General features: G+C 40.8%; 1 long non-coding RNA gene across 3 annotated transcripts in view; it reads left to right on the top strand.

Moving 5' to 3' along the window:
• The window catches only part of LOC124106057 (uncharacterized), a 34438-nt gene extending 12404 nt beyond the window's left edge, over nucleotides 1-22034 (top strand). Inside the window, exons 3-7 of one of the 3 annotated variants that reach the window (XR_009228628.1) lie at nucleotides 931-1014; nucleotides 12497-12624; nucleotides 16908-17098; nucleotides 21300-21504; nucleotides 21603-22034. This is a non-coding gene — a long non-coding RNA (uncharacterized LOC124106057). Of the gene's footprint in view, nucleotides 1-930; nucleotides 1015-12496; nucleotides 12625-16907; nucleotides 17099-21299 lie in introns of all 3 variants that reach the window. The other 2 variants (XR_009228623.1, XR_009228634.1) reach the window with 2 other exon arrangements.
• Nucleotides 22035-24097: the final 2063 nt, after the last annotated feature.

Raw genomic sequence — 24097 nt, 5'->3', positions numbered from 1 at the left:
CTGGAGAAACTTGCACATGTGCACCAGGAAGTGTATAGAAAACTATTAATATTAGCAAACACAAAAGAAAAACTGAACAAATACTGTTAGGGAACACTTACATTGTAGACAACTATTTTTAACTCGCAAGAATATGATAAACACAAAATGCAGGCTCACAGAATATGACCCGATAAAATTACTTTTGTAAAAAACATGAGTAAACAAAACAAAATTCTCTGTTGGCTTAGTGACAAGGAAAATAAGAGATTCTAGTTAAACATCAGTCTCACTACAATAGGAGGTGAAGGGCCGTCCGTAGGTAACGGTTACTCTCTGGGGAGAGGCTGCCATTCTCTGCAAACATGAACAACTAGCCTGGATTGCACCTTCTGAAGCCCAAGTTAGGGCAAGTGCTGATCATTTGTGGGAGAGCAGTGAATGTTGTTAGCACATGAATGTTGTATGTATCCATGTGGAGAGATCTATCTGAAATGATTTCCTGTGAAGAAATCTGAGGGTTCCTCTGGAATGAGGCCTTTGGTCTAACATGAGAGATACCTACTTTGCACCTTGATTGCTTAAGCTTGACATTGAACTGAGGTTAATTTTTTTTTGTACTGGGGATTGAAATCAGGGGCACTAAACCACTGAGCCACATCCCCAGCCCTATTTTGAATTTTATTTAGAGATAGGGTCTCACTGAGTTGCTTAGTGCCTTCCCATTGCTGGCTTTGAACTCACAATCCTCCTTTCTCAGCCTTCCGAGATACTGGGATTACAGGCGTGCACCACCATGTCCCGCTAATTTTTTTAAAACTTTGAATTTTGAAATGTTAATTCAAAGACCCAATACTTGGAGTCTTGGCATCTTTAGGCTTGAAATCCTAGCACCATTCATGTAGCTACAGTCCCCTTTCTAATTGCTATTTCTTTCTTTAATACATTTAGGTCTTATCCACCCTTCCAGAAGGATTATGTGGTTGACAGGATGGCAGCACACTGAAGACAGGAACTCTTGTTTTATTCAGCTTTGTAAGCCTAAAACTTGGGAAAATATTTGCTTAATCGTTTAAGATTTTTTTTATTAAATAGTTTATTTTGAATTGGTAAATAATAACTATAAATTTATGGAATATAACATGATGTTTATATATGTATATAAGTTGTCTAATGATGAAATTAGGGTAATTAGAATATCTGTCCTCTCAAATGACTTTTATATGGCAGTTGTGACTATGAATTAGAATAATTTCCCCATTTCTTTTGAAGACAACTTGACATTAACTAACCCAGGTAACAATGACATTTCTATGAGCTTAGCAACAGCTAAACTCCTACTGTCATTTCTTTGTGGTGAGAACATTCAAATTCTTTTGTTTATCTGTTTTAAACTTGCAATATATTGTTAATAATTATAGTCACCCTATGGTGAATTAGAATACCAGAACTTATTTCTCCTAACTGGAACTTTGTATCCATAGACAAGTTCTCCCCTCTCCGCTTCTGTGCTTGTCTCTCAGTCTCTGTAGCCACCATCTGACTGTCTACTTCTTGTGAGTTCAGTTTTTGCAATTTCCCATGTAAATTAGATCACATGGTGTTTGTCTCTCTGTGCCTGCCTGGCTTATTTCTCTTAAAATAATTCTTCTCTTGATTCTTCCATGTTGTCACAAATAATAGGATTTCCTTTTTTTTTTTTAAGAGCCGAATAGTATTCCGTTCCAACACATTTTAAAATCCACATATCTGTTGATGTACTCTTGGGTTATTTGCATATGTTGTCTACTGTGAATAATGCCACAATGAACATGTGCATTAGTGTTCAGATATAAATTCCTTTGGGTATACACCTGGTACTGGCAGTACTGGATAATATGGTAATTTTACTTTTAGTTTTTTGAGATACCACTATGCTGTTTTCTAAAATGGTATTTACAATATTACCAACAGTGCATAAGGGTCCTTTCTTACACATCCTCACCAACACCTACCCATCTCTTTGATAATAGTCAGTTTAAAAGGCATGATATCTCATTGTGATTTTAATTTATTTATATTCTCTGATGTTGATCATTTATTCATACACCTATTGGCCATTGTATGTCTGCTTTTGAGACTGTCTCTTCAGATACTTTACCCATTTTAAGTATGATTATTTGTTTTCTTGCTGTTGAGTAGTTTAAGTCTTATATATTTTGGACATTACACTTTATCTGATGTATGATTTACCAATAATTTCTCCCAGTATGTAGGCTGTTTCTTTACTCTGTTATTTCCTTTGCTGTGCAGAAGCTGTTTAGTTTGATATAATCCCATTTGCCTATTTTTGTTTTTGTCACCTATAAATTTTTTAGTTTTAGGTGGATACTGTATCTTTATTGTTTATTTTTATGGGGTGCTGAGGATCGAACCTAGTACCTAACACGAGCTAGACTAGTACTCTACCACTTGAGCCACAACCCCAGCCCCTTGTCACCTATACTTTTCAGGTCTTCTCTAAAAAGTCTTTGCCCAGTCCTGTCATAGAGCTTTCCCCCTGTGTTTTCTTCTGGAAGTTTCTAGTTTTGAGTGTTGCATTTAAGTCTTTGATCCATGTTGAGTTGTTTTTGCATATGGTGAGAGATGGGCTGAGTTTCTTCTGCATTTGAACAGCCAGTTTTTTCCAGCACCATTTATTAGAGATGGTTCTTTCCCCACTGGGTGTTCTTGGCACCTTTGAAAAACATCAGTGGATGGATGGACTTATTTCTGGGCTGTCTGTTTTCTTCAATGGTCTCTATGTCAGTTTTCAGGCCAGAACCAAGCTGTTTGGTTATTAGAGTTTATAGTATATCTTGAGGTCAGGTAGTGTGATGCCAGCTTGGCTCTTTTTGTTCAAGATTGATTTAACTACTTGGGAATTTTTGTAGTTTCATTTGAATATTAAGTTTCCCCCCCTATTTCTGTGAAGGATGTTGGTATTTTTATAGGGATGCATTGACTCTGTAGATCTCTGGGGGTTGTATGGATATTTTAATCATATTAATTCTTCAAATCAATGTTTTAAATTCATCCATTTAACATTTTGTTGGCTAGTCATTACTTCTTGCATTTCAGATGTCCTTGGGGGCCCACTTTACTTTTTTCTAGACTACATCCTTCAGAAATTCCTTTAGAGTGGGGGTCTCAATTTTTATTTTCTGAAAATATCTTTATTTTACTCTTGTTCTTAGGAGACTGTTTCTGTGGTGATAGCATTTTAGGGGGGTGATTATTTCCTCTCTCCTTTAAAAATTATTACATTGGCTACTAGTTTTCATTGTGGTTATTGAGAAATTAGATGCCAATGTAATCTGTGCTTTTTTGTAACCCTTTTCTCTGCTTTTAGGATTTTCTTTAGTTTCATTTTATTCTATTTTTTCCCTCCCTCCCCTCATTCTTCCCTAACTTCCTTATTCCTTTATATCTTCTGCTGCATTCCAATACCATTATTATGTTTCTAGTGTTGGAGTTTTTAATGATTTATTATTCTTGGGATTATTTGTTACCTTAAATCTGAGGATATCTCTTTTCTGTATATTTGGGAAAATATTTAGTCAACATCTTTTAAAATATTGCCTTCTTCTATATTTTCTCTGTTATCTGTTTCTTATACTCTAATATAATATGTTAAGTCTCCATGTATGTTATTTCCTGAGAGAGAGAGAGAGAGAGAGAGAGAGAGAGAGAGAGAGAGTTCATTGTTAAGGATAGATAGGTTAAAATTTTCAAGGTTCTGTTTGGTTTATAAATATGCATATTGTAGATATTCTGATTAAGAGTCTTTTAAGCACAAAGTCAAGCACAGGACTGCAAACCCAGTGCAAATCTGGCAATTGCCCAAGGGAGCCAACAGTAGCAACAGCTAAACTTCTACTATAAACATATTGGTGAAAACCTCTCAAAATGTTGCAGTGTCTACATCATCAATTCCAGCCTTGAGTTATTAGATGGAAATTCTTCTATTATAACACAACATTGGCCTACGGTCTGAATAACACTGTAGTAGGCACTGGGTTACATAAATGAACAAGAGTAAAAGCTTCTACTCTCATAAGGGAAGAACTGTAAGCAGTTATTATACGGTGGGGTAAGTGAAATGATAGGAGTTCTGAGAACTCTGAAGGAGGAATTTCTATTGAGAACAGCTCATGGACACCTTTGTATTAAGAAAAGCAAAGGTGGTTGCTGATCCAAATGGGTGGGAAGATAGATATAGGAACATCAGTGACAGGAAAGGACAGAGCAGTCTTCCTTCTTGCAATTTACCTTCAGTTGCTGACTGTACTTTTTTTTTCCACAAATGGGGGGATGGAAATAATAGCTCAAAATCATTGTCTTTAAAGGGATTTATTTTTCCCAGTTACCAGCAGTAGTTGCAGTCTAAGATCAGCTCACTTGCTCTATGGGACAGATCAGTAAAGATTTATTTTTTCTTACCCTGTGATCTTTTCTGGAATTGAAACATCACACAGGGAAAAGACAGGTCTGCTAGAGTTGCTTATAATTATACTTCCCCTCAAGTCCTTATATCAGGAGCTCTAATCCAATTTTCTCAGACCCCATCTCCCTGCTGACCAACAAAGGTTCCATGCTGGGTCTTGCAAAATTAAGCCATAAGCTTTTCTTCCACCAAAGGTTCGAATCTGAGCACAGATGTCAGAGTTAATCCAGTCACCCCAGGTCCTCTTAAAGCCATAGAAAAGTAGATTTGTCTTGCTGCCTTTTTAATGGTGTGGAATTTTCCTCTGCTCAGCAACTTTCCTCACTTTGTTGGTTATACCTAATTGGGTTTATCTTTGTCTGAGCCAACATGATGGACAGACCTTTTGGCGAGTGGATGTATTTATTTCTAGGGCTTAAAATGTGGTTCATAGACACCTCTGGAGGCCAAATATCCACTGGGAATTCTTATCCCACTCTAGCTGTTTATTCTGAAAACAGAACTGTCATCAATGACCCTAGAAAACAGAACCTGGTCCTTTAAGGATGTTGTAGCAGTTACATGATATTACAGCCAAACTGATAATGCTCAGTGGTGTTAATTGGGGTCAACTTCTAACATGCTTTTGAGGTCCGTGATTGCTACCAGCACAACCTAAGTCTCTTGAAGGCTGCATACTTATCAATAATCCAACCAGATTCTTTGTCTTTTAGATAAGTCACTTACCACCACAGTTGAACATCTAATTTGAAGTCAGGTCTTTCCTAATTGCTGGTTTTCAGAGTGATCTCTAATAAGTTCCTTATATTCCTGAATCTTGGCAGTACAGTTTGGCTAAGACAGAAAGACTTGTTTCAAATTCTGACTGTACCACCTTTTAGTCATGTGACTTGGGCAAGTTACTCAAACAGCCCCCACCCCCCTGCTGTGATGCTGGGAATGGAACCCAGGGCTTTGCACAGACTGGCAAACTCTCTACCACTGAGCTATATCTCCAGTCCAAGTTACTCAGACTCTTAATTTCTTCATTTGTGAAATTGGGCCAACAATGCTCTCTCAAAGGTTTATACTGAGGATTAATTGAAATAATATATATAAAACACCCAGCACACTACATAGCTTATAGTTAGTGCTAAATAGATAGTGCTTGTTCTGATTACCTTACTGACAAGATCATGTCCTCAGTTCTGCCAAGAACTGGTTTGCTGCCTTTATGGCCAAGAAAATATAGACTTCAGATTTAGGTTCAAAATTATATGGACTGCAAGAACCATTAGCCAAATTGGAGATTGGCCACCTAATTTGTTTCACTCATCTCTGCCCAGCCTTTGGCAGACATACCACAGTCTTGCAGGGAACGTGAGACAGAGGGAAGACTGGCAAAAGATGCAATGAGGTGAAATTATGCAGCTGTCTTGTAGCCTGGTCTTCTTTCTTGCCCCACCTTAAATCCATAGTTCCTGTGGCTCCTCATTGCTTCCCAAAATCAAAGTGATTTTTGAGATCACTTTGTTCTGTGTGCTGAAAGATGGGTCCAGAAGCTCAAGGAGAGTTGTGCTGGGTGTGGTGACATGCTGAAAAGTGACCTTAAGAGGCACCAGCTGCATTAGTGTGTTGGATGCCGGGCTAGGAACCTGAGCAACAGTGGCCTGTTGGACAGCCTTCACATAGTCTAGTGGGCAAGAAGACGAGGTCACCGACAATGCCACCGCAGAGCTGTGAGAGCCACACGAATGTCAGTGTAGGATTCTGGAAGCCACAGAAACTCAGAAGGCCAAAGAAAGGGGTGCCAGTACCAAAAGGGGTAAAAAAGGAGTTAGCCCCCAAAAGCTGCAGGTTTAGTGGGGTCTAGGGAGTGGGTGGGAGTGTCAGGCAGAGGAGAGGAGTTGACTTGGCAGTTGCATCTGGTATGTAGATGCCCCTGGAGGGGTGCTGAGAGGTGAAGAGGAGCCAGGGAGACTTGAGGAACTGTTTGCCAACTGCTGTTGGCACCTCCCTGGTGTCATTTAATGGGCTATTATCCTCAGTGCATTCCTTGGTGAAGGCGCAGAGATTTTGTGCTCTGGGGACCCCACTGTTAGTGCCAAGTCCTTTCTTCACTACTTTTTCTTTGGTATTCCTCTCTTTGGGCCTCCCATTCACCTCCCTCTCCTCCCAGTAGACTTCTTCTGCAATGCCTGTGCTTTGTCACAGAACTTGGCTAGTGGGCGGGAAATCTCAGGGAACAAACCCACAGTGGTGGGATCTGGTGTGCAGTGCACCTGGTCATCTATGCAGACGCTCTGCTCGATGAGGGGCAAGTTGTACTGAGCCCCACCCCTTTGATCCTCCCCTGTGGTCCTTGAGGGCTCCTTGCCAGCTTCCTTCTAAGACAAGGTTTCTCTCCCAGCTCCTGTGTTCAGAGGAGGAACCATGGTGCTTCTCTGCGTTCTTGTTCTGTCACTCAGCTCCTGATAGTGCTGTCTCACAGTCACCCAAATCCTGACTGGGAAGAGATGCCACACCCCTCTCTTTCTTTCTCTCTTTCCTCTCCTCCCTGCAACCCCATGCATCCCCTTGGCTGTTGCTCATAAAAATAAAAACGTATATGGCTATTTCTCAGCTTCCTAGTCTCATCCTTTCCCATGCAATCCCAAACTCGTATGCCTTCTCAAAGTGTAACTGACACTGACTGAGAATTTACTATGTGATAGATACTTTATATGTCTATGAGCTCATGCGATCCTTGAAAACAATCATGGAAGTGGGTGTTATTATCTTCACTTTTTTTTTTTAAATGAGAAAATCAAGGTTAGGGGTATAAAGTGTTTTGCCCAAGACCACCTGCAAGTGATTTTAGGAGAGCTAAAATTCAAATCAGGTCTGACCCAAAAAACCCATGAATTTCATTTTGTGTTTTATAAATTTTATTTCTTGCTTTTGAAATGTTTAGTGGAAAATGCAAATAATAGAGAAAATAAAGATGCACTCTCCTATAATCCTACATTCTTAGTTACCATTAATATTTATGGTTTCTGTTCCATCTTTATCTTCTGGGGTTTTAAATATACATTTAAAAATTGGCACATATCTATGCATGTATATTATTATACATATTTATGTACATAATTTTCTATCCTATTTTCACTTAGTATTTTAGCATATTATTTTTCTTATCTCTAAATAGTTTTAAAAAATGAAATTTTGATGAGTTACAATATTCTGTTTCATGGATGCACCATATTTTATTTATCTATTTTCCTATTGTTAATAGTTCAAACGTTTTTCTTTTTAAAATTGTTTAAGTAATGTTGGGATAATAATTCTTATAAAAAGTTCTGCAGCACCTAATAGGAAATAGAATTTTAAGTATATAATGTCTTCAAGTTTCTTGACCTATTAAATTAAATTCAAGAAAAATAATATTTATTTTCACTCTTATCAAAAATGTATAAAAATCATATCACTGGATCCTCTCTAACAATAAGTATTTAAAAAAAAACTTTCAGTTGCTCACGAATAATAGTCACATTACTCTTTAGATTTGTAATTCTTGTGTTCTTATAAAATTGAGTATTTTTCAAGTGTTTACTGATCATTTATATTGAATTTTAGTTACCTTTCCTTTATTTTTAATTTTTAAAATTTGTTCTTTTTAGATATACATGATAGTAGAGTGTATCCTGCATAATATACATACATGGAGAATAACTTATTCTAATTAGGATCCAATTTTTGTGGTTGTACATGTTGTGGAGTTACACAGGTGATGTATTCATATATGAACATAGGAAAGTTATGTTTGATTCATTCTACTGTCTTTCCTATTCTCCTCCCTTCCCTTCATTCCCTTTTGTCTACCCACTGAACTTTTATTCTTCCCTCCTCCCCCTTATTGTTAGCATCTGTGTGTCAGAGAGAACATTTGGCCTTTGTTTTTTTTTGGGGGGGGGGAATTGACTTATTTCACTTAGTATGATATTCTCCAGTTCCATCAATATATCATCAAATGCCATAATTTCATTCTTCTTCAGGATAAGTAATATTTCATCATGTAGCTATACCACATTTTTTTCATCCATTCATCTGTTGAAGGGCACACAGGTTGGGTTCATAGTTTAGCCGTTATAAATTGAGCTGCTATGACATTGATATGGCTATGTCATTGTAGTATGCTGATTTTAAGTCCTTTGGGTATAAACCAAGGAGTAGAATAGCTGGAAACCAACCAAATGGTGATTCCATTCCAAGTTTTCTGGGGAATCTCCATACTGCTTTCCAGAGTGGGTGCACCAATTTGCAACCCCACCAGCAATGTATGAGTTATCTTTTTCCCACATCCTCGCCAATACTTATTATTGTTTTATTCTTGATAATTGCCATTCTGACTGGATTGAGATGGAATATCAGTGTTTTAATTTGCTTTCTCTAATTGCTAGAGAGGTTGAACATTTTTTTCATATATTTATTGACCATTCATATTTCTTCTACAAAGTATCTTTTAAGTTCCTTTGCCCATTTATTGATTGGATTATTTGGTTTTCTGGTGTTAAGTGTTTTGAGTTCTTTATATATCCTATAGATTAATACTCTCTGTGACGTCTAGGTAGTTTTTTTGTTTGTTTGTTTTAGGGCAGAAGTTGGCAAACCATGGAGCCCAGGGACCCATCTGGCCCACAGTCTGCTTTTGCAGGGCATAGCCACACACTATCCTTTATATATGGTCTCCTTGCAGCTCTGTGGAGTTAGGGAACTATGACAGAAACTGTAAAGCCTAAAATACTTGCTCTAGACCTTTACAGAAAAGTTAGCTCACCTTTCTAGAGCAGACCCCTACATTTGCCAATCTCCTGTTCCCTTTATCTTGGGTTTTTTAACACTGGACTTTCCTATGTGTGTCAATCTGCTTTTCCCCACCCTACTTCATCTCAGCAAGACAAGCTGTGTCTAGACAGGCATGTCTTGCTGTTTTGCCAGTAGGTACCAGGCAGGGCTTTCCCTGGGGTGCTGACTACCAGCCGCTGGTTGACTGCCTTCAGCTCCACAGAAAGCCACTGTACATTTTGCTGCTCAATTGCCAGTGTCCAGCCAGTACCAAGTTATGTGGTTCTGGGTTTCAAGAGAGGATTTTCTATTCTCATTCATAGTTTCTCTGTTACAAATATGACTTTTGTGTGTCTGTTACTTTCTAAGGCAACACAACATAATATTTGAGAGCATGGATTCTGATGCCAGATCATCTAGTTTAAATATCAGGTCTGCCACTTACTCACAGCGTGAATTTGGATTCATTATTTTTTTTTTTCCTTTTGCCAGTTTCTTATCATCTGTAAAAATCACGAGGATTATGTTATCACCTTTGTCACCGAGGTTGAGAAAGAGACAATTAGTGCTCCCTGGCATATCCATGAGCTAGCATTTCTTAGACCCTCTCCTGTGATGAGTTCTGGCCAGTTCACCAAGGGTGGCAGTGTCTGTGTCATTATTAGGCTCAGGGGGTCAAGCTGGTTTGCTTTCTGCCACAGTGCCCTGGGGTGGCATCCCAGCATGGAGAGAGCCTGAACCCTGAGTTATAAGGTGGAGGAGATCACTACTTACCTGAGTCAAACTTCCAATAAACAAGAAATAAACTTGTATTGGGGTAACTTAGTTACTGAGATTTTGGAATTTTAAATCTATTTTTCTCATAATGTAGTGTATGCTATTCTACTATAGCATTGTTCTAAAAACCGATTTGTACATACAGGCATATTAAGTGCTATAAAATAATATTTGCCTTACTTCTCTTATGATCATAGGTTGAATATTCCTTATCTGAAATGATTTGGAAACATTTTGAATTTAGATTATTTTAAACTTTGGAATATTTGCATAAATATAATTAGGTATCTTGAGAAGGGGACCCAATCAAAACATAAAATTCATTCATGGCTCATTTGTATTTTATACACAGAGCCTGAAGGTAATTTTATTTATAATAGTTTTGAACATGAAACAATGTTTTATAATAGGGAATTTCCCACTTGTGACACCATGTCAGCATTCAAAACTCTTGGATTTTGGAGCATTTTAGATTTTTGGATTTTGGGGTTAGGGTTGCTCAATCTGTATTAAAAGGACCATAATTGTTACAATGTTTTTCACTCACACCTCCATCACTATTACTCATGAGGAACCGACTTCGTAGCATGCATTTACTACACACACACACACACACACACACACATCAGATTGTTTTAGGTAAGTTATGGTTTCCAAATAGTTCTAGAAATCTGAGATGGGGAGACAGAAGAAACAATTCTGTTTATCTCAGAAGAAAACACACACAAATCAAATTCTGCTTAGACAGACTGTGTCTCTGATCAAGGGACACGTTCTGCTTCATGAGGGAGAGCTGGGTGGACCACCATTTTGTTTCCTCAGTGCACTTCCGTGTACCCTGACATTGATAGAAAGTTTTCCTAGATCCTGCAGCGTGGGGTAGTATTATCACTTTCATCTGTTTCTTGGTCTCTATTGGTTCTTTTTTTTTTTTTTGGAAATATGAATTTATTACAACATAATTGACACATTAGGCAACAATTTGAATTTTACGTTTTCTTATGCACAATTTTTGTCTGTGCAAAACACTAGGTGAATGCAGAAAGCTGCACCCAGCTGAAATGAGTCATGTAATAATATACCAAAAGCACACAGCCACACATCTCAAACATCTACCAACTAACTACTTCAGTTAGCCACCTATGTTATAAACAAGACCCACCCTTATCCACCCAATTTAAGATAACCTTCTGTCCACCATTTCCCATGAATCCATGAGCTACAACTTTTCTGATACCCAGTTCTACTAGCAAACTTCAGGTCTATTTCAAAGTAAATAAAGTACCTTATTTGTTGTAATATCTGTGCATTTACTAACCATGTAATCCATGTAAAACAGTGCTGCCATTTTTCTTAGGTTTATGTGTGTCACTAATAAAGTTTTCAAGTGTTGTGCTATCTCTCTGCAATTTTTTTCACTGTGGTTTTTCTTCTGCAATATTTTAAATAGTATGATGCTTTTTTATTATTAATTTTTTATTTTTAAGTCTATATTCAAACAAATAAGAAATCTGCACTGTCTCAATGTAAATATTTCATTGAAATGATTGAGAAATTCCTTTAATCTGAAGAATGCAGAAGAAGACAGCTTATATCTACCCTGCTATTAACCCACTATCTGTATTTGACAGATTCTACTTCATCTAGGAGAGAACAAATAGCTCTCTTCAGAAACTACTATTGATCCTTCTATTTTCTAATGTCATGTTCCTCTTATCCACTCACACTTAGAAATGCTAAGGCAGACCAGTCCCATAGTTACTTCTTTTCATGTTTCAGCCTAGTTTCTTTGGTTTTATCTTGATGGCATCAGGGTCATATGCAATGAGGATTTTGTGTAATAACTAACTGTACTGTGAAGTATTTTTTCCCATGGAAGTTTCATATTTTAATTTAGACATTTTTTTCTCCACCCATAATTTTTTATTCTAACTTGATATCACCTTTGATTTTATTATTGGAACTTTTCATGAAGTTTTTACCTTTATCTCTTCAGCTCAAATATCCAAACTTTTAAAATGTGAACTACCACTCATATCAAACTTAAGGCTCCATGTTTTTTGATAACACCCTATTCTTTCATTTTTTTTTTAATTTTAAAGTTTGTTTTACTTAGTTATACATGACAGTAGATGCATTTATGCACTTTGATATATATCATACATAGATGGGATAAGTTTCTCATTAAGCCAAGGGTCTTGTTTTGAAGAGTCACATGTTATAGGCCTTGACTGACATTCATTCAGCCTTGCCTCTCCTGCAGGTTGCATTCTTATCCTACATTCTCCATAATGCCATTTGCTTTCTGAAGCTATTTGTTTCGTTTTGTTTCATTGGTTGAAATATGAAACATGGAAGCCCATAGTTGCTGGTGTTCACTGGTGTCTCCAAGACTGTTGTTTATCTCAAATAGTAAACCATTTTTTGTTTTTCCTTTGACATATCAAAGTTGTCATCTAACTTTCTTCTCAGAAAACACAACTCTATATTCACTGCCAATGTCCTGAGCCCCGGTGTTGTATACCATCCCTCACTGCTGTTGTGGAGTCCGGAGATTTAAAGAAGTGTACATGAGCCAATGATTCAATTCCAGTGGAAAAGTGAGTAAAGGACAAATTATGAAGGGCTTTTAATGACAAACCCAAGATCACTCTGGGAAATGTGCTAACTTGATGCAATATACATTTTGGAAAGATGATCCTGGTAAGAAACATGGAAGGCAACAACAAGGAGGAAGGTTACAGAGCATTTACCGATAAGTGGGAATGTGGATGGAGCTCAAGGGCATCTGGTTTATTCAGTCACTCTTCAGGGAACAGAGAGGAGAGAGATGAGAGTCTGGAGGCAGAATGAGTAGAGCTTGGTGTCTGGTTGAAGAAGCCCAAGAGAGGATGACTCTGTCTTGAGTCACTGACTTGAGTGCTGGTGCCATTCATTCATCAGAATTCAGCCCATGGAGGAGATTTGGGGAGAGGGGGAGAAAAAAATATTTAGGATATTTAGTGTTTGACAGAACTTTGAGACATTCTGTGATGATATCTAAAAGGCATTTGGATATAGAGCTCAGAGCTCAGGTCCATGGAGGGGAGAGGAGGGCAGCAGCGGCTCAGATAATCATCAGCTCAGAAGAAACAGCTGAGAGATGCAGCGGAGCTGGTGGAGCCCGGGAGTATGTAATGCAGGAGCCAGAACCTGAGGGCTGGGAGCAGTGTCACTGAAGGACAGCCTTAGCCTGCTCTGTAGTGGCACTCTAGGGGTTCCCTGAGTTTCCAGGGGAGAGACTCTTGCATGGTGCCAGGAGTAGAGTGCCTGTAACTCAGTGGATAGGGGCTTTGGAAGCAGCAAAAGATCTCATTTCTGTGAGCTCATTAGCACCCACATGCAGGATGGTTCCTCCTTGGGTCACTGTCTGTCCCATTACTCAGGAACAGAGAGGCCTCATACTTATGTCTTCAAAGCATTCCCCGGGTTTTTCTCCTCTTTCATCCACACAGAGATTATTATATCAAGTGGAGACAATATGTCGTAGAAATAGCTAGGATTTTTAATTATCAAATTAATAATAATTATATCTGATTTAAGTGTACAAACTATCTATGGCCAGGTACAGTGGCACACGCCTATAATGACAGCAGCTCGAGAGGCTGAGGCAGGAGGATTGCGAGTTCAAAGACAGTCTCAGCAAAAACAAGGTGCTAAGCAACTCAGTGAGACCCTGTCTCTAAATAAAATACAAAATAGGGCTGGGGATATTGCTCAGTGGTCGAGTGCCCCTGAGTTCAATACCTGGTATCCCCCAACACACACACACACACACACACACACACACACAAGAAATAAGGTAATGTAAAAAAAAAAGATGTTACAGAATCTTCTTTCTTTCTTTAAATTGATTAGTACTTTTTTTTTGCTTTGATGTTAACATCTCACCCAGAGATATTTATTTTCTTTTCCACAAGAATATCTTTGTATTACCTTCTAGCAAGGTTTCCAGTACCTTTCATTGAGGTATAAGAAACTGACCTTCATTTTAATGACTTAGGTTTTAACTTCCTTTCAGGTATAAATCTGATAGACTCGGGCTAAATAGGTTCCTCTTTCACTTTGATGAAATTCTTAAAAACCATTATTCAGCAGAACACGTGGATTATCCCCTTTTAGGTGGCCCTTGAAAACTGTAGCCCAATCTGCTGAAGGTTCAATCTTGCCTGACGCAACTCTTTCTTCCTGAGCCCCATGGAAGGAGATCCCTGCTGCTTCAGTGGCCCTTTCTGTCCATGATGTTCTCATGTATCTAACTCATCTTTTTGAGGCTTGTGATCTCAAATTCCTGTTTCACTAGTACCTGGCCTGGGTCATCATGCAGATTTCTCTCATCTTTTGTACATGGTGTGGACCATTGAAATGGTTAGAAAAGGGGAAGTCTTTGCTGGTCTGTGGCCATAACTTAGGTATATATCCTCAAAGGGAAAAAGAGTCTTCCAAAATGCCCAGGATGAATTGTAGTGGTTCACATAATCTTCCATCCAGCCATATTCGTAAGCTGTGTGACATCTTCCCTTGTCATTGTTAGCCTGGGACCAAGTGCATTGAATACCAGTTTGGAAAAGTTAGCCCATAACCCCCAACCTTGGACTACAAAGATACCTCAAAGTTGAAGCTTATGTATTGGAGGATTTCCAAAGCAACATGAAGCCACCACTTGGTCTGAGTCAGCATTGTTGACTTTCCAGGAAAAACAAAACAAAACAAAACAAAACATAGTCACAATCATTGTCATCCATGCTAGCAACCTGCATTTCTTTGTCCCTTGCAGTAGTTAAATACTCATAGATACTCAGGATTTTATGTTCTAAAGTGGCCCAGTACCAGGTAATAGAAGTACTTTGTTCACCCTAACCTCCCTTGAGGAAAATGAGCCAAGATACTACCTAAAGATGACCATAGGCATTTTCCTTATAAATCCTGTTGTTCTAAGATACTTTAAAACTTGCATCAGAGGAAGATTATTTTACAACTTCTGTCAACAACGTCTTAGTTTAGTGAAGGGATTTTTTACATAATCGTGGCTTCCTTTTATCTCTAGAGTTGACCTTCTATTTTCTGAAGTTACTTTAAGGATCGTCTTTCCGAAGTAAAACAAGCCTGGCATATAAAGCATCTCAGTGCCTGTTTATACAAAGTAGAGGGTGAGGACACTATTCAGCGTGAAAAAACAATTAATTTCATGGGTATTAAGCTGTAGTTCCAGGATTCACCTTCAAGGACTGAGTGTCTCCGGCTGTTGTAGAACAAGAGAACGTTGGAGCCCAGGCCCCTGGGGAAAAGGCTGGATTGAATATGGCTAAATTTGTTTTCAGAATAAATATTTTAAAACACCCACCCTTCATTTTTCATCGTTTCACCTGCACACCTGATTAAACATTTATAAAATTGACTGCAAAGTCAAATTCTCACCACAATGAGGAGCACAGGCAATAAGAGAGGCTAAAGTGAGGGTGGAGAAGAACATGGAGGGTTGACTAGGGCAGGGAAGAGAAATGGGGCAGCCAGAGGCATCCAAGGAGAGGGCTGGGGAGACCATTCTGGAACCATCTCTGTCTCTTGCCTGGGACAGGCAGGCTCAGGCTGAGCCAAGGACCATAAATACCTCCCGCAAGTGAGTTAATCATTTAATGAACATGGAAACTATGCAGGGACCTCAAGGTTAAAGATTAACAGGCAGGGTTTCAGAAACAATTTCATTGAGTAGATAGTAATAGACTTCAGCTAATGTCTTGTGTGCCATATTAAAACGAGAAACTGGCTCCTGAGAACAAATGCATCTAAGTTCAAAATAATAAAAAGATGTGACTGGGAGGAAAACGGAAACCCCTGAAGATACACATTATAGAACCACATGGTGTACAGGAAGTTAATTGTATACAGTGGGCTCTGTACACACCCACAACCAATAGAATCTTTATTTATTTATTATTTTTGGTACCAGGGATTGAATCCAGGAGTGTTTAACCACTGAGCCACATCCCTAGCCCTTTTTATATTTTATTTAGATACACGGTCTTGCTGAGTTGCTAAGTGCCTAAGGCTGGCTTTGAATTTGCCATCCTCCTGCCTCCTGAGCCTTGGGATTATAGGTGTATGCCACTACGTCTGGCTTAGAAAAAAAGTTTTAAAAATTGTACCTGTAGTGAAGATATAAAGACTTTTATTATTTGTCATTATTGCCTATATAATAAGCATAATAGCTATTTACACAACAAAGGCATTGTCTTAGGTGTTATAAGTCATCTAGAGATGATTAGAGAATACAGGAGGATGTGCATATGTCATTTGAAAATAGCACACCATTTTCTATAAGGGATTTGAATATTGAAGAATGTTGGCATCCTCGGGAGGGGAGAGACTCCCAGCCAGTCCCTGTGGGTGGTATATGTTAATCTTCCAGAATATGTAGTGCTTCTATAAGGTCAGGACCTTGTTTTAATCCTTTTGCTCCTCATAGTGGATTGGATTAAATTGGATCCAGTAAATGAGAGTTGAATTCAATTCAATGTAACATTTGCACTGTGGTTTAGACAGTATGTTCAGAAACAAAAAAAAAGTCAATGAAATTATTTATAGTACCAAGGATTCCTTATCATGGATTTGATTCACCTGTACTTCCAAATTGAGGAGGAAAAAACGTGGTATATTCATTACTTAATGACATTAAACTCTATGTCTGAAGCATCTGGAAAGAAATCCAGCTGTCATATTTCACCTGACAAAATCAAGAGGACTGAAAATGAAGATTGTTAACAACAGCAAACACTACCCTGTTTCACTACTTAATATAGTTAATTGTCAAATACCCTATAATGTTAATGTCATTATTTTACAGAGAAAGAAACTGAGGTGCGGAGAGGTTGCCCGACTTGTGCAAAGTCATGTGACCAGTTGGGGCAGAACCTAGATGTGAATCGTGAATTTTGGTGGCAGACTCTCCGCTGTGGGCTCCTTCACAGCAGCAGTGAAGTAGTTGAGTAGATGGATGGAGGAAATGGAAGAAGATGTTTCACATCAGAAAAAACAGTAAGAAAGAATACAGAGAAGGATAAGTTCAAGCCCTTTAGGGACACAGTGGAGATATCAGAGGAGCTAGAATGGAAATATATTGTGCTGGTATGGGGGGCAATCTAGAAAAGATGGATGACAGAGGTATGAACTTGGACCCTTAAAGCACCAGCGGTAGTGGGAAGCTACTCAAAACTGTTGAGCTCGTAGGTGACAAGAGTAGAAATCTTCCTGGTTCCCACTTCACCAAGAATTGGCCTCAGAACTTGGAATTTCATTTTGCCTGTTACTAAATCAAAAATCAATCCCATATATGATTCTTTGGATTTCAAGAAATCATACAATAATGTTTATGTTCTTTAAAAAAAAAAAAATATATATATATATATATATATAAGCTTGGCTCCAACACTTCCCTACATATGTATGTATATAGGGAAGTGTTGGAGCCAGGCACACACCTTGGAGTCGATGCACGTGGACACTGGGGAAGCCCAAACCTGGGTAAGGTCACCTGGAGAGTGAGCATGGACAGAGAAGAAGAGGTCTGTATGCTGATCCCCAGGCAGAGTCTGGGGGGATGAGGAGAAGCATCTAAAGAATCCAGGACAGAATGGCCAGTGGGGTAGGAGGAAAGCCAGAGAGAAAAGTGTTTCAAGGAAAGGAAGTTATCAGCTGGGTCAGGTGCTGCTAACTGGGCAGATCAGATGAGGCCTGAGAAATGGACCCAGGACATAGCCACCTGGAGGTCATTGTGACATGGAGAAGAGCAGCAAAGAGCAAAAGGAGAGAAGTGGCTGAGTGAACGTAAGAGGCTGGACCAGTCCTCATTTTAGCAAAGCCCTTGGCCTGGCATCTTCTTTTTGCGAAGAAGCCTTTGCATGGCTGTAACCATGTGTTCATTGGTGGCTTCCAGTGTTTTCTTGCTGGTGAAGTCATTGGTTGAACCGTCCTTTGGGCCAAAGCATGATGGCGGATGCTGTGCTAGGCTGATTGGGCAGAGGAAATTCAGGGCAATAGGAGACATCATAGCCAGTCTCCACGGTGTCCCCCACACTGCCCTTTCACTGGTTCCTGGAAACAGCGTCTCTGTGGTTTGGAGGCAGCTGAGTTCGCCTCATTCTCAATCCAGAGTGAGCAGCTGACCCGGGGCTCATTAGCCAGATTGTTCCATTTTCCTGCCCCGGTGATTGGTTCTAGTACCATGAAGCCACCATCATGCCAAAAATCTCTGGCTTCTGTCACCTCCTCCTGCAGGTGTGCCTGGCTTGGGGAGAAGCAGGGCACAAGTGGGCTGGGATGGGAGAAGTCTCCAGCTCCCCCTAGGGACCCCAAACTGTCAATATACACAGTCAGGAGGCTGTGTACCTGGGGGGCAGGAAGCAAATGGCGGGCTCCATCCATCAACAAGTGGGCCGCTGTTACTGCAGGGAGACCCCAGCAGAAGGGCCCATGGAGAGCCTCCCTTTCCGGCTGGGCCCAACAGCTGACTGGGTACTTCATGGAGTGACCTCAGGAGCAACTGGGCTGTTTTGCATTATCAGCATTCACTGCAGAGCCGCATGATAAATGACGGCCTGTTTCCTCACTTCTGTTTGCGAGGGCACCGCAAAAGGACATGACACTCAACAGACACACTGAGCCAGAACTCCCCCTGCCCACAGTCTCCATCCCAGTGAGCACTGTTCTCCCCATTGTGTGGCTGATCACAGGGATGGCAGAACTCCAGCTGAAGCTGGGGAGCGAGAAGGGAGGGTGGGCAGTGGAACTGGAGGATGGAAAAGTTAAAAGAGTGAAGATTTTTATTTTTGCAATGTGCCCCTCTGCTAACCATTATTTCAAGCTTCCTGAATGGAAATGAATCAGGAAATAGCCGTAGGACTAATAAAATCTTACTGGGGAACAGCTGGGGATAGCATCATGGATCATTAATAATCCCACTATTGTGTGGGGTCCCTGGCCATACATAAAACTGGCGAATATCTTTTTTCTCCCAGTGTCCCCACTCGTTATTTTTGTGAACAACAAAAATGTAGGTGCAGAGGTTAAAAGACTTGCCCAGGATCACCTGTGTCCACCAAGGCAGAGCAAAAGTGTTCTTGTGGTTTAGTTTCTTCATTCAAGCTGGGTGTTCGCCATGTGGTTAGTTTTCCTGGCTGTGCCCTCTTGTCACCCTTCTGCCTGGATGAACCCAGCTCCCTTTCAGTCTCAGTCCACATGGCTCATATATTCCTTTTGCACCCTGAGCCAGAAGGTGACTACTGTCAAACACATTATTGCTTCAGTTGATTGACCTGGTTGGCCTGGCCTGAATATTGCCTTAAGCAAAAAACACATCAAACCTTAAGAAATGCATTGTCTATTATTCTTCTCTTCTCTTCTTTATGGTGAGGGACTTTTGCCCATCTGGCCCTAAATTTAAAAAAAAAAATGCTCATATTGATTTTTAGCTTCTCTTTCCATTCATTCATTTATCAGAAGAATTTATAAAATATCAGAATTTATTGAGCACTTACTACAATGTCAGGTGCAAATCTATGTTGAAGTAGTGGCTCGACGAGTTGAGGGGGTCAGGAAGTTTCTCCCGTATTCTAAACTAGGGTGATTTAGCTTTAGCCAGGTGAAGAGAAGGCTGGAAGAGATTCTGGCAGGCACATATACCTGGACACAACAGAATATAGGGCCCCTCTGAGAAATGCCCAAGTGTTCAGTTGGCAGGAAGGAGGACTCAGAAAGAGATGGCCATGGAGACATGAAACAGGGAAGGGAACCCTCTCCCTGGAACAGTGGGAAGCCACGAGGGATTGAAGTACACATGTTCCTAGCTCTGCCTCCTCTCCAATCCTAAAACCCTGATGGCCACAAGAAAAACACAGATGTGTTTTGAAAAAAAAAAACACCTGATTACCTGGCACTGGCCTCCTTCAGGCCTGTTTAAATGTGGTGTGAATTGCCCTGGAAGCTGAGAAGACCGTGGAAATTCACCTGCCTGGGGATGAAAGAGAAGGGGCCAGGCTGAGAGGAGGTGATGGTCCAGGGCAAGATCTCTCACTCCAGGAGTAAAGTGCTCGTCTCTGGCAGTGCAAGGCCTGGGGTCAATCCCCAGCACAACCAAAAAAAGAGTCAATAAGTAAATAAAAGTAAAAGAGTGGACCTGAACAGAAACTGTTAAGAGTGCTCCAGTGACCAAGAGAAGGGCACCAGGGAGCGAGCAGGGCCAAGGAGGAACAATTCAGTCCTGAAGTCTGTGATCCCCGGCCAAATTCCTCGAGCGCCTCAGAAGGCACCGGGCCATTCCTGGAATTGAAGGGGAGTCAGAGCACAGGACTTGGGCTCTCAGCCTCTGAGGATGTGTCTGGAGCATCCCTCTGGATTCCCTGTGCATTCTCGGCCCAGGGAGCAGAATCTTGGAAGTAGTTCCTTTGCTCTGCTCCTTTTGTTCCCTTGGCCTCTCCTTCCATCCCTGTGCACGCCAGTTCCAAAAGCTACCCTGTCAGATCCATTTCACCACTGCTCCTGCTGCGTCAGGGCCCTTCCCCCGCTGCCCACTTATGAGAGGCCTCCAGGACAGGGGAGGAGAGAGAGGCTAAATCCTATGATTGATGGATTGTTATGGTTTGGAACTGGAATGTCTCCCAAAGTCTCACATGTTCAGAGGTGGACTCTTGGGAAGTGATCGGATCATGAGGGCTCTGACCTCACCAGTGGATTAATCCATTTAGTGAATTAATCCATTTAGTGGATTAATACTTTGAAAGGAATACTGTGAGGAGGTAGAAACTGTAGACAGGTGGAGCATGGTTGGAAGAAGTAGGTCACTGGGAGCCTGACCTTGGGGACTAGATCTTGTCCCTGGCCCCTTCCTCATTCTCTTACTGCTTTCCAGCTGCCATGAGCTGAGCAGCTTTCCTCCACCACACCCTTCTGCCTCACCTCAGACCCAGAGCAGTGGAGCTGGCCGACCTCCCACTAAGACCTCTGCAACTGTGAGCCCAAATAAATATCTTCCCTAAGTTGTTTTTCTCAGATATTTGTTATTGTGATGCAAAGTTGACTAACACACTGATGATAATGATTTTGCCTCGGGGCATTTTCAAGGGCTGCTGTGTTGGCCTGGACCCTCTCAAGATATCTGCCTTCTTGCTAAGGCCCACTGTGTCTTGTTAGTACTATCTTCTTGACCATTCCCCCTTAACTTTTGTTTCTTTTTTTTTTCTAGGTGTCTATTTTATGATAGTCTATGCAATCGACTTATTTACTGTACTTACTGCTTATTGTCTACTTCTCTGAACTAAATATAAATTCACTGGGGGCTTGATGCCTTTTGAGTGTGAAAAGGGGATGCAACAAGCTAAGTTTGGGTGCTTGCAGGCCACAACAACTCAGAGAAGCAGGAGCTATCTTGCCAGTTGGCAGGACTTGTGGTGAGTGCACAGGGTCAAGGATGCACCGGGTGGGGAGCGCTGTCTCAGCCAGATGATGCATTACTGTCTCAAAGATTATTTTCATGTCCCGTTGGCAGTGGACTCTGATACCATCAAATGCACCATGAAATGTGCAGGACCCATCCTTGCTCCAGGGTCCTCAGAGGTATTCACCATATTCATTACATTCCTCTTGGACACACAGAAATGAAGCAAAACATAAGGAATTGGCCTCTGATAGTTATCAAGGATCAAAGAGAAAAGGTCTGGTGTCAGTAGGCAGATGTATCAACAAATGCTTTTAAGATGAAGGTGGATTTCTGAGCCCTGAGAACTGTCCCTTGGTATGAACTCTCATGAAGTCAGAAGATGGCAAGCCAGAAAATGTGGACCATGCTCCAATCAACAAGGTCAGCAAAGAATTCCCATGCAGGAAGTCATCTATTTTTAATATTGCAATTGCTTTCCTGTTTTCCTTTATTCGGTATGTTACCACAGGAGCCCCATTCCAAGAGTTTTGTTTGAATGTTTTCCTCTCCCACTTTTCTTTTTTAAATTTGGATGCAGCCTTGTATTTCCAGAGAGCAAATGTTCTCTCGTTATTTTAAGAAAACCGGGAGGCTGGGTCATCTGTCAGGCTGAACAATGCTGGACTGATCTAGTGTCAGGGTCCCAAAGGTGGTGCTTCTAAATGAGAACATTGAATGGGGGCTTCCTCTGTGGAGCAGTGTGAAAAGGGGATGCAGTAAGCAAAGTTGAGGTGCATGCAGGCTATACCAGCTTAGAGAAGTAGGAGATGTCTTGCAAGTGGGACGGTCTTGCCGTGGGGGTCCCACGTCCAGTCCCTACTCCACTGCTGTCTCACCACGCCCTCATGAAGCTGAAGGGAGACATTCCTTTCATGCCCAAAGCCGTCCAAGCCCCTCCTGGATGTGTTTTTCTGGCCAATTATCTGTTCTTGGGTTGGAGTTTTGTAAATCTTGTATTTTCCAAGCACTAGCATTTCAAAGTTTTCAGCAACTGCTTGATTATCACTCTGCAACGGACCTGTCTGCTCTTCCTTTGATGATTAGCCTTCACAGTGCCAAGGCTGCCAAAGGCTGGGAGGGAACAGAAGCAAAAACAACGAAGAGATTTCCTGAACACAGACTCTTTATTGTACTGCAATTAATGTGGAGCCACTTCTTGGCCTGGCTCATGCAGAATTCGCTGGGTACCAAATTCCCCAGATCTGTCCTCACCTCTCTGTGGCTGAAGGATTTGGAGTTGAGTTGAGCTGATAGATTCTTGAAACTTCTTGGAAGCTACTCCCTGACTGTCATGCAGTCCCCTTGGCCTGGGTTAGGCAGCATTTCGGGTTCTGTAGCTATAGTCCCAAGAAAGGCACGTCCCTCTCTGGGAAGCAGCTCCTGGACTTCCTGCCTTGACCTTGCAGATGTTTCCTCAATCTCTCCCGGAAGTCCGGATGGTCCGGTGCCCCCCGCCCCCCCCCCCAAGTCCTAGATTCTTGCCCCCAACTTCTATCTGTCTCTTGTTTGGTTTCTGTAAGTTGTGTTCAGATATCCAGGGTGGTGTCCCTTTGCCAATAACTGGCTCTACTATTTTCTAGTGACTTCGGCAGACCTCCAAGAGGAATGGCCTCACAGGACAGAAAGCACCCTCACCTTTCCCCAAGGTGAGGATTAGTGTTCTAAGAAAGCAAGGACTGCAGAGCACCTTATTCAAAATGATACCAAGCACTAAGCAATTAATTCAAATGCTGCCTCCTCTCAGAAAAGAGATTAAATAACTCCTTGTTGCCCAAGGCAGAAGCCCAGCCACAGCTCACGCCACCAGTATCCTCTCTAAAGCAGGACTTAAGTTTTAGGAAAACAAACCAGTCTATCTTACAAGAGTCTAGCAAGCTGAGTGTAGTGGTGCACACTTGTAATCCCAGCAGCTCAGGAGGCTGAGGCAGGAGGACCGCAAGTTTGAAGCCAGCCGCAGCAATTTAGTGAGGCCCTAAGTAACTTAGTGGGACCTTCTCCTAAAACAAAAAATAAAAAGTTCTGGGGATGTAGCTCAGTGATAAAGTGTCTCTGGGTTCAACATCCTCCCCACAAGGAGTCAAGCAAATAGCCCCTTGTTTTTGTTAGACACTTAACATTGTTGCCTTGGGCATCCAAGAGCTTTGAAAATTTTATTATTTGAGCCAGAAGTGGTTGATTAATATTCTAAATGTTATGCTATAAACTTGTTCTACAAATACATAATGACAAAATATAAATTTAAAATCGAATAGCAGGTCCAGAGAAATAAAATCAGAATGAATGCAGAGTGGGGAGGCGTGAAGCAGAAAGGGTTGACACAGTTAAAATAACTCTACAGTAAATTTGCCTCAGAGCTTTCTGATAGTCAAAGCAAAGAAGGAAACATGGTCATTTACAGAGGTGTTATTATCCAGTAGGGGAGAATGACCCTTTCCTCAGGAAATAAACTCTTCTGCTTATGTCTCATGGAGGTCTGCAGCAAGTGAACTAATGATTTCCATAAAGTTATCCATTTCAGGATGGATCCATGAAGTGCATGCAACCTTGGGTAGGTTTTGAAACCT

The sequence above is a fragment of the Marmota monax genome, unplaced genomic scaffold (genome assembly GCF_021218885.2).
Source record: "Marmota monax isolate L192 unplaced genomic scaffold, Marmota_monax_Labrador192_F-V1.1 WCK01_AAM20220418_F8-fsc00025, whole genome shotgun sequence".
In the NCBI taxonomy this organism is placed as follows: domain Eukaryota; kingdom Metazoa; phylum Chordata; class Mammalia; order Rodentia; family Sciuridae; genus Marmota; species Marmota monax.
Note: the sequence above shows the minus strand (reverse complement) of the source record. Positions and strands in the feature narration are given on the sequence as shown.